The 11,945-nt window shown below is 42.8% G+C and overlaps 1 pseudogene; it reads right to left on the bottom strand.

Annotated features, from left to right (window-relative positions):
- Window positions 1-778: 778 nt before the first annotated feature.
- Window positions 779-6,306, bottom strand: LOC108434875 (annotated as a pseudogene).
- Window positions 6,307-11,945: the final 5,639 nt, after the last annotated feature.

The following is an 11,945-nucleotide window of genomic DNA, read 5'->3' as shown; positions in this document are numbered from 1 at the left end:
GTCCTGACTGCTAGCCTTGCCACTGATCTACAGGCTGATCCATAATAAATACAGCACAGCTAGCATTAGAATAACTGCTACCTTGGTCATTAAATCCTTATTTAGTAGAAAACAGATGCCAGAGACATTTTTTTAACCTTTCAACTAGAAAAAAGAAGCCAAACTGCAGCAAGGATCTAGAAAGCCAGCTAATTTGTTAAATTTAGGTTTTAGCTTGTTCTCCTCATCTGATGAGTCCTTTCTGTCAATTGACTGATCCTTTCTCTCTATTGCTTTGCTCACCTTCAAGACACATCATCAGAAGGGGGTTTTCCTAGTCTTTAAACCACAAAATCCCACTCTACAGCACTATTCTAACAGGCGAGTGTGCGTTTTTAACAGATGTAATGATGGTTGCTTTCTTAATTTAGCCCAGAGTGTGTCTTTAATTAAGTAGAACAGCAGAGTTCCTTCAGTAAATTCAAGTTTTATTTGGATATAAACTGGTAAAGATAATAAACTAGGACTGAGTATTATTATGTAGTGGAGAGATTTCATTGCTCAAGGCACAACAAATACAGGAGCTAAGAGTGTCTCCAAAGAAGGGTCTTTCTGCTGTAACGTGGCTTATCTCATAAAGTGCTTGACAAAAATTGATGAGTTGAGCAGAATTTTACAAAGAAGGAAATAAATAAATACATAAATAAGTTCAGGGCAGTTCTGCCCCAGTATTGTGCAGTTCCAAGATACTACAATGATTTTATTAAATTAGAAAAATAAATCACTATTCGTCAAGTCTCATTTAGCAGTTCAGTAGTAAAGTGAACATCAGAAAATACTGAAATACTTCTGTCCCGTTTGTTTTTCACAGTCTCGTCTCCAAGCACTTGTCGTCAGTGGAAGAGCCGCATATTCGGATGTTCCTGAACTCCTCGGAGATTTCCAGTGGAGTTTTGCCCTTTGTTTCTGGGAGGATGAAGAAAATGTAGAGCGACGCGGCCAAACAGACGCATGAGAAGAGCATGAAGCTGAAGGACTTCAGGGCGGCCTGAGGAACACAAGACAACATCACATGAGCCTTTGTTCAGCTGAGCACAGCTGGAACGGTGCGCTGAAAGCTGGTCATTAGCTATTGTGCAGCAGCTTGTAAAGAAACTTCTTTCTGTCTTCAGTGCAGTGCGTAATTGTGAATGTGTAGGCACAAGACACAAGAACTTAACAACAGTCATAATAATGGACTCGGTATCTTATAGTAACCCTGCACTTTCTTATTGTAACATAGTACATCACATTGTGCTACAGGCTGCTGACAAATGAACACTAGAAAGGCTGAAGCTGTCGTTTTGACTGGTTTAAAGATTATTTTGGCAAATAAATAAATTCCATAAAGTCATGCAAAAGTTTGGGCACCCCTGGTGAAATGATGTTTTGTTGACTGAAGTGAAAACAAGCTAAGAGATACACTTCTGCACATTTTAATGCACAATTACTATTTACTTGCTGAATTTAACACTTTGAAATTATTTCACATTTTATATCTGTAAAGTGGTTGGTGTAGTGTAGTGGGTAACACCTTTGCCTTCTATGCTGTAGACTAGGGTTCAATCCCCCACCTGGGTAAGTACCCTACACTATACCAATAAGAGTCCTTGGGCAAGATTCCTAACACCACCTTCGCCTACCAGTGTAAAATGATCAAAGTGTAAGTCGCTCTGGATAAGAGCGTCAGCCAAATGCCATAAATATCTTGTTTTTTTAATATTACCAAATAAATTGAAATTGTGCATTAAAAGTAGCTGAAAACTTGCATATTTAAGTGTATTCTCTGTAAAAGATGTGCTAACTCATTTTCACTTAAAAAAAATCAACAAAACCATCATTTGACCAGGTGTGTTCAAACTTTTGCATTCAACTGTATCTACTGTTTGTTGAATGGGATAGTATCTCTTCCTTGTAAGACCATTAGTGGTCATTTTGATTGCATACATTAGACCAATTTGACCTTTTTGTCTCTGTGACAAGGCCGTGATATTGCTTTCTGCTACTTTATTTTAACATTGATCCTTTCAGAACCTGCTTGCCTCATCTGATCTACCTTCCAAAATATTACCCTCCAAAAGTATTGTCAAATAGTTTAAAATGCACGGCCCAGTTTTGAATAAAACAACAGCAATAGAGTAGATCAGATCAGACAACATTGGCTATGGCAAGAAAGTTCTGAAGTTATATGAATGGAGAGAATGGAGAGTTATATCTGGATGAATATGAAGATGTGAACATGAAAAGCTGTCACTATGCAGCAAGCATTGCTTTTATGCATTCTTCCCACAAGCCATCACTCTGTTTAAAATATTACACATAAACAATATTCCAGTTTCTAAACTGCACTTCTAAATATATTAGTATATCGTATCATACTCAGCTTTCCATCCTCTGAAAGTACCGTCTCAGATCAGTGTTTATTCTAGCGCCTCACTCACCTGCCTTATTACCTCACTTATCCGACTCTTACCTCACTGATCCCTCTATACACTCTTTAACTGCTGCTGCACTCAGCACTTTACCTTAAGACACATACTTGTGTGTGTTTGTGTGTGTGTGTATGAGTGAGTGATGGTAGGAATGCATGTTTTATTTTTATATATTTATTTGTTTGTTTTTTTGTTTGTTTGTTAATGGTGGGTTATGGGCGCCTCAGTCAGTGATGACAGAATTCAAAATTGTGGTAATAACATCAATCTTGCCAGAAGGAAAGGGAAGATGAATCCTAGCACAGTGAAACCGGCCCACGTCATAATTCCAATGAACACAAACGCTGCAGAGCGATACGACTGGACAAATATCTCGTGGTTGAACGATGGCACCACCCCAGCTGTCAATCAAAAGACAGACAAGCAATTAGTGAATTGTATTAATGGCTAATGGATTTCCTAAAAGATATTTAAGTTTAAAGGTAGTAAATGAGAGTTTACATGGTCCTCCCCCGAAACAGATGACAAAGAGGAATATGAGGGCGACGGTGCTGTACGGAGTCCAGACAGAGTAATCCTGATAATGTGACAGAGTGGGAGGGTATTGATTAGAGATTATTAATACAGTCATCAAAGTTTGAACAACCTGACTCAAGTTACATATTGATTATTTAAGTGAGAGTTACAGAGCCCCTGATGGGATGTGGTGCATCAGTTACTATTAGGTGAGCACCAGACACAACGTGGTGAGCACCCAATACTATGTGGTAAGCACCTAATGCTATCAGGTGAACACCCGATACTATGTGGTGAGCACCCAATACTATCAGGTGAACACCCAATACTATCAAGTGAGCAATCGATACAACATGATGAGCACCCAGTACTATCAGGTGAGCACCTAATACTATCAGATGAGTACCCAATACTATTAGGTGAACACGCGGTATTATCAGGTGAGCAACCAATACAACAGGGCGAGCACCTAATACTATGTTGTGAGCACCACATACTATCAGATTAGCACCCGATACTATGTGGTGAGCACCAGAAACTATTAGGTGATCACTCAAAACAATACATCATTTGAACAGGGGCGTCCAAACATTTGCAAACGGTTTTATTTGATTTTTTTAGTTGTATACATTTATTTGATCTAAGACTAATTATTTGTTGAGGTAAGTGAATTCCTGGGGCTAAAGTTGCCTGTTTGCAAAAGGTTGGGCTCCCCTGGTCAACTTAGACGTTTTACATTCTATAGTTTAGGATTTTTATTTTTCCTCAATATGTTCTCAGTAAAACTCAGCAAAATAAATAAAAATTGTGCACAAAAATTTGGCATTTTTTAAAAATTACATATTTAAGTTCTCTCAGGTGGATGTGTTAACTTATTTTCACTTACAATATAATTTGACCAGGGGTGTTCAAACTTTTGCATATGACTGTATGTTCAGAACTGAGATTTAATCAGATTATGTTCAGATGTTAAACAAAACTGAGCATGAAAACTCCAAGAATGACTTTTATTTTAACAACATGTTGGATAACTTTTTAAGTTATTCAAAATCTAAACTGCAATCTTTGACTCTGTATGAAATAAATTCTGCACTAAAATAAAACATTTAATTTTACCGGGGGTGTTTACACTTGGAAAACTGGCCTATACTCAGTGCTCATGTAAATAACTGATCTATGACAGTATGGTTGATCTATAGCATATGAATGTGGTTGTTGGGTGAAAATCAGTCACCTTTAGCTCCAGACTGACTGTAATCAGTGCCATAATGACTGCCATGGAACCAAAACCTACCCAAAGCAGCACTCTCCTGCCCACACGGTCAATCAGCAGACCCTGTGCATATAATATGTACACAAACACATAATAGAACATCATACAGATGCATACAGATCACACACTCACCTTTTAAATTTGTAAAGAATCTTTTGAAGGATCAGAAATGCTCATTCTGATCTGAGAACTCACACATGTGATGTTGGTAAGGATTTCAGACACTCCCACCCGAAGTGTGACGTAACGAATCTTTTCGACAGGAATTCCCGCCTCCTGGAAGATGCTGAACGAAAAGACGCCGACCTGTGCAAACAGAAGAGAATAGATCAGAAGGCCTCATACTTCAATATGAACAACAGCACAAGAAGGTTGTGAGAGGACTTCAGTGATCTTTGAAATCCAGGGTCAGGTTTGAAAGTCTTGTTTTAAAAAGGGTGAAAACAAATGGGTGAGAACTGCCTGTATGAGCAGCAATGACTGAAACCTAGACTGCAAAAGCAGGCCATTCTGAATTCATCATGGTTATGATGTCATATCCATGGTTGTGATTCTACAATATGTTTGCCTTTCAGCAGTTTAGCCCCCCACCTCTTTACCCTGAAGTGATGTGGAGTCTTGTTAAGGGCAAGTTATTAGAGGGCCCAATTACTCAATCTACCCAATCTAATGCCCTGATCCAGGTAATCAATTAATATTACGGAACTAAACTATGGAAATATTACGGAACTCTCAAAGGTGGGAGATCACAAAGACCAAGAGTTAAGCACCCCTGTTCTAGGTTACTTACCACCGAGATGCCACTGAACTGAATAGCCCCATTGATGACGAATATACAGAGAAGTTGCCAGCGTATGCTCTGGTCCCTCAGCAGCTCCATCAGAGTCTTACTGTGCTCTCCTCCCAGAGACGCCTGCTCTAGCAGCATCTCCTCGATCTCCAGCTTATAGTCTCCCGGTCCCCACAGACACTGCAGCGCTGCAACACACACAAAAACATAAATATACACAGGTACACACATATACACACAAAAGCACATGCAAAGGTTCACACAGCATGTATGCATACAGTAGGAGAAAACAAATATTCAGACATTTTTGTTGTTTACTATGAATACAGTGCAGGTATCAACTCATAAAAATGATCGTAAAATGACCACATACAAACTTCACCAACAGTTTTGTTATTCATCAGTTTAACCTTTGGCATATGTGTACAATTAAACTCAATGTCTGGCACAAATGTGTGTAAATATCGAGCATAATAGACCAAATCTGCATGTTTGTAAACATGACGGTTGACTATACATCCTGGTGGATAAGTTAGCTGTATTTCCAGGGGGCAAATATATTTGCTGTTGTGACGTAACGGTAAGTTTTCCTATAGTTTAACAACCTGATAAAAAAAAGCTTCACTTGTGGTTAATTACACAAAACTATTATCAGCATCCCCTATAAAACCAATAATAAGAATGAAAATAGAAAACATCAATAACAATCTTTTGTGCACATGGCAAACCGGTTCAAAAGTACTTTTTGTGTGTGTGTATGATGCACAAGACGTATGCTCATAAACAGCTTTTTCTAGATGAGGCTGATTCTTTGAAAAGTAAAGACAGATCAGTTTTGAGAGACTTGTGGAACTTGATGTAAATACCTTTTTTACACTGTTCAGTGTTGCCCTTCTCTATCAGTAAGTATCTCGGGACTTCAGGGAAGAAAGGCAGCGTTACCATCTGAATTATGGAGAAAAACGCTGGGACGCAGGGCAGGATGTTCCACCAGTCCTCCCGACCCAGGATCTCACTGGGAGACAGGCACAGTGAAGTATTAGTACATTAGACATGGAGGTTCCCACCTAAACCTTTACAATCAATAACAAGCAGAATCATTGGAACATGGTGACAAGATAAACTGAGTGCAACTGCATACTGAGGAATCTGAAATGTCTCTACATTGGTGTTGTAATGTAAGTAGCAGGTGAGAGGTGCTTACCTGAGGTGAAACCAAAGAAAAAGCGAGAGATCAGGATCATCTCGAACTATTTTGCTGGTTTGCTGATGATCATTGTAATTCATTCTCAAGTCGAGATCACGAAACCAAGTCGTTCTTTGTATTACGGGCTTTAATCACACAAAGCATGATAGTGTGCCGTGAGAACTGTTAGACATACAGAAAGAAAAAACAAAAAAAACAACTTATTTCCACATAAAGACTTCAAAGGAACAACGAGACCTTTGTGACCTTTGCCAACTTCCACTCGGTTCTTGGGGCAGTGTCATCTTGCACGATCACTATATCATTGACCTTAGCATTTCTGCGCTTTCGTTGCCATTTCTGACGCGGTTGTAAGTTCAGCAGATATTCTTTGCGCCATCTGGACCAAAACTCGTTGGCTAAGTATTGGACCTTGCGCCACCTCTTCCGAAGGTAGAGGTCTTCTTTTTCAAACTTTCCAGGTGGTGGAAGAATGATAGAGGACTTCATTGTCAGTATATGATTAGGTGAAAGAGGCTTTGGTCCCATGGGATCGTTCAGTAAGTGAGCCGTTAATGGTCGACTGTTAATGATTGCCATTACTTCATAGAAGTATGTCCTCAATGATGAAGTATCGAGTCAATTAGAGGACTGATCCAGGATAGATGTAAGCACACTTCTTATTGTCCGAATCTGCCTTTCCCAGGCACCACCCATGTGGCTTGCTGACGGCGGATTCATGACAAACTCACAGCCCAGTATCTTTAGGCGTTCTTGATCCATCTCCTTCAAGGCCTCTATGAACTCACGCCTGGCACCGACGAAATTGGTGCCTTGATTGCAGCGGAGTTGTCGAACATTACCATGTATGGCTATGAAGGCACGGAGAGCAATGATGAAAAAGTCTGTGGTCATCTCTTCAAGAAGCTCTATATGAACTGCACGAGAGCATAAGCAAGTAAACAGCAGGCCATAACGCTTCGACTCCTTCCTTCCATCCTTAACATAGATCGGTCCGAAGCAGTCTATTCCACAATACGTAAATGGAGGTGTTTCTTCCATGCGGTCGCGCGGCAAGTCTGCCATTAGCTGATTCTCTGTAGACCTTCTAAACCATCTGCACTTGACACACTTGTTAATGCAGGATGACACGGCATGCGTACTTCAGGGTCTTCTACTGTTACATCTTCCACCTCAACATTTCCACTGGGAAGTTCTTCACACCAGAGAAAATCAGGACCAGAGAACCAGTTGGAGGCAATGAGCTCCTGTGCCCGCAGGCCTCTCGACGCATGATCGGCGGGGTTGTCTTCTGAGCTCACGTGTCTCCACTGATCTGGTCTGGTGCTGTCCTTAATCCGCTGGATGCGATTTGCCACAAACACATGGAATCTTCTTGCATCGCTGTTCACGTATCCAAGGACAACCTTTGAGTCCGTCCAAAAGACTTCTTGAGCATCTATTTCTAGCTCCTTTCTGAGCATGTCACTCATACCTACAGCTACAACAGCTGCCGAGAGCTTGAGTCTTGGCACAGTTGTGACCTTAGTCGGGGCCACTCGGGCTTTGCCCATCACTAAGGAGCAGTGGATTTGTCCTGTTTTGCTGATTACCCGCAGGTAAGTACATTCTCCATAGCCAGGACGCTCGCATCAGAGAAGTAATGGAGTTCATACCTTTGGACTTGCTTGAACTCTGATTGGAGATAAAATCGCTGAATCTTGACGTCTGCCAGGTTCTTCAAGTCCAGGAGCCAGGACTCCCACCGTGGTCTCAGATCGTCTGGCAGTGGATCATCCCATCCGACCTTGTCGCGACACATTCGTTGAAGTATTTGCTTCCCGATCAGAATGAAGGGAGCGACAAAGCCCAAGGGGTCGAAGATGGAGGCCACAGTCGACAACACTCCTCTTCTAGAGAGTGGGCGTTCGTCCACCACCACTCGGAAGCTGAAGTGGTCTGATGTGATGCACCATTTCACACCTAGCGCTCTCTCCATCTGGGGTTCACCAAGAGCCAGGTCTTGACCCTTTGATGCATCTGCACACTCTTCCTTCGGGAGGGATGCAAGCACCTCTCGGCAATTGGAAACGAACTTGTGGATGCGCAACCTTCCAGAGCTGCAGAGCTGTCTGGCTTCAGCAACCAACTTTATGGCTTCTTCCGGCGTTGATACACTTATCAGGCCATCATCGACGTAAAAGTTTCTTTCGATGAAGTGGATTGTTGCTTCACTGAATCGACCTTGTCCTTGTGCGGCAACATGTTTGAGGCCGTAGTTCGCACAGCCGGGTGACGAGGCTGCACCGAATAGGTGCACTTTCATTCGGTAAACTGATGGCTCTGACTCGATATCCCCGTTGTCCCACCACAGGAACCTGAGGTAGTCCTGATGTTCTGCTGTGACCCGAAACTGGTGAAACATGCGCTCAATATCGCACATTACAGCTACTGGGCCCTTCCTGAACCGACAGAGGACGCCTATCAAAGTATTGGTCAACTCTGGTCCAGTGAGTAGATGGTTGTTAAGTGATATTCCTTCGAACTTGGCTGAACAGTCAAACACCACACGGATCTTCCCTGGTTTCTGATGATGGTAGACTCCGTGGTGCGGAATGTACCAGCAAGAACCCCATTGGAATTCACTTTCCGGGACCTTCTCAGCATCTCCACAGGATATGATGTCGCTCATGAATGCAACGTAGTCCTTGTGGTACTGCTTGTCTTTCTCAAATCTCCTTTTCAGACACCGGAGACGATGATCTGCACACTTCAGGTTGTTAGGCAGACACGGCTTGTCTTCTTTAAATGGCAATGGCATTTCCCACTGTCCATTCGCTTGTGTCTTTATGCCCTACTCCATTTTCGTGATGAAGAGAAGGTCATCCTGAGAGAAATGGGCATCTTCCACGTTTCTCTCGCTGAAGTCGGATTCAAGCACTTTCAGCACATCAGTCGGAACAATGACTTCCTTGACTTGGGTTCTGCATATGTACTGAACTTGATTCGTTAGGTCACTAGATGACTGTATACTTGGTGTGACTTGTTTCACAATGATTCTGTGGCTGCTTCCGATGGCATCTCCATAGTCAACACAGGGATTGACACAGCCAACGATGCTCCAGCCAAGATCTGTCCTTACTGCGAACGGCTCGTCATCTTTGCCTGATACAATTTCTCTTGGCAACAGGGCTTGAGAACAATTGTACCCTATGAGCAGGCCAACGTCACAGTCTATCAGAGGAGCGATCTCTTCAGCAAGGTGCTCTAAGTGAGACCATGCTCTTGCTGTCTTGGGTGTGGGAATGTGACTTAGACTAGCAGGGATAAAGTCTCGCGAATAAGTCACAAGAAAAGGGATTTTCTTGGAGGAGTAAAACCCTCTGACCTGCAACCCAACTAGCTTGTGACTTGGGATTACAGTCCGCTTGGACGCTAGAGTGGCAAGCTTTAATTGCACGGGCTCCATCTGTGTATCGAGAGTCTCTGCTCTTTCTTGTAGGATGAAGGTGCTATCGCTCTGACTATCTAGAAGAGCGTATATCAGAACTTCAGCATCTGGGTTTCTTGTTGTTGACAGCCAAACTGGCACTATTGTGGATGCATATGTGCTGTTCCTATTGTGCATGACTTGGTTAGACATAGCTGTGCTTGTTACTTCAGTAATTGTAGCTTCTGTGTCACCATGTTTCTGCTCTTTAGGCTTTTCTTTTCCTTTCGAGGGTTTCCCACTCTCATTTTGTCCATCAGCTTGGACCTTTTCATCCGCCTTGGCACGGTCTTCATGCAGACATGTGGGATGCCTCCCCGTGCACACATTGCAAACACTTCTCTTCTCGCAGCTCTTTGAGTGGTGTCCTGGCCTTAGACATCCATCCATCCATCCATTTTCTAAACCGCTTCTCCGTCAGGGTCGCAGGGGGATGCTGGAGCCTATCCCAGCAGTCTTCGGGCGGAAGGCAGGATACACCCTGGACAGGTCGCCAGTCCATCGCAGGGCAGAGGCCTTAGACATGCAAAACACAATTTCTTTGTTTGCACATACTTAACTCGCTCTTTAATAGGCTTCTTTATTAACTTCCGACATTTCTGAATGCCATGGTTTGTCTTCTCACAAAACATGCATCCCTTAGCATTGCCCCTTTGTCCTTCAACATCTGGCTTCTCTTCAGATGCACTTGCTAGCACCTTTGCACCAACATTGCGGACCTTAGACGGCTTTGCCCTTTCAGCATCACCACTCTTCAGAGCATGAAGCAAAGTCATCGGATTGCAAGCTATCTTGGCTTCTCTAGACACAAATTCAACAAAGGTGTGGAAACTAGGAAAGTCTTGTGTTTCTTCTTCGAATTCCATTACCTTTCTGTTCCACCTGGCAGTGAGCCAGTCAGGGAGCTTGCTAAGGATTCTTTGATTTTCACTGCAGTCGTTTAGGACTTCGAGACTCTTAATATGACTCATAGCTTCTTGACAGCCTCGCAGAAAGTCTGCGAATTCTCTCAGCTCAACACTGTCTTTGGGTCCAATCTTTGTCCATGAATTCAGCTTGTCGCAGAAAGCCTTAGCGACCACAAAGGAGTTGCCGTATCGTTCTTCTAATATTTCCCATGCAGAATAATAGGCTTCCTCAGTGCCCACCAGGAAATAACTCTCAATTGCTTTCTTCGCCACTCCTGTTACATACTTGCGGAGGTAGTAAATCTTTTCATTTACGGGAATGTTCTTCCGGCCTATAAGGGTTAGGAATGACATTTTCCAGTCCTTGTATCTTATTGGGTCTCCGCTTAAGATTGGCGGCTCTGGCACTGGAAGACGGCTTGTATTTATGGACTATGCTATCGCTTCAGCAAGCATTGTTGTGCTGTTATCGTGAAAAGTGGGGCGAGCAACTTGAGAAGTAGGCTTTAGGACTTCATAGGTCGTGGTGGGGAGCTTACTGGCAGACTGTGAAGGCATGCTGTACTTTGGAAGGGCATTAGCTTTAAGTGGAGGCAGGTTATGGTTCGTAGACGTGAAGTCTTGCCTTTGCAGCATTCATTCTTTTAGTTGCTTCCAAACGTTTTAACTGTCTGCGCTTCTCTTCCAGTAACTTATGTCTTTCAGCATTTTCTGCTTCTTGCTGTGCTAGCTGCCTTCTATTCTCAGCCTCAAGCCTTTCAAGCTCCTTTTCTTCCTGTTCCATTTCTGCTAGAACCTTCAAGGTAGCTTTAGTTGCAGCAAGTTTTGCTTCTGCCTCCTGCTTCTTTGTGGAGGACACGCTTGAGCATTTTGAAACACGTCCATAGACTGGGCGGCTCAACATGGACACTTGGTCTTCTTGACATGAAAACACTGAGCCAGTGTTACCCCATGGTGCTCGTACAGTGGGTAAATGCTTATCTGTGTCTTCATCTTGTAGAACATGTAGTCGTTCAATCAGCTGTTTTGATACAGCATCACAGGTGTCTACCCGACGTCGGGTGTCTGCGTCCGGGACACTGTATTTGCGAACATCCTCATAGCGTTCCTTTACTTCGAGATCAGCAGCGTGAATTTGAATTTGGTGTTCATGTAGAACCTTGGATGTGTTGGGTAAGGAGAGTGCTTTTTTAGCCTCTTTGGCAAGAACTTTCCATTTCTCGTATGTTTTGTCAAAATTGCGTTGAAATTTCTTTCATTTTTCATTGTGCAGCTCCTGACCCTTTTCAGTAAATCTTCTTTTTCTCTTGTCTTCAGTAACATCAGTTTCTG

This window comes from Pygocentrus nattereri, chromosome 21, assembly GCF_015220715.1.
Source record: "Pygocentrus nattereri isolate fPygNat1 chromosome 21, fPygNat1.pri, whole genome shotgun sequence".
NCBI lineage: Eukaryota > Metazoa > Chordata > Actinopteri > Characiformes > Serrasalmidae > Pygocentrus > Pygocentrus nattereri.
This window is presented reverse-complemented; position numbering and strand designations above follow the sequence as displayed.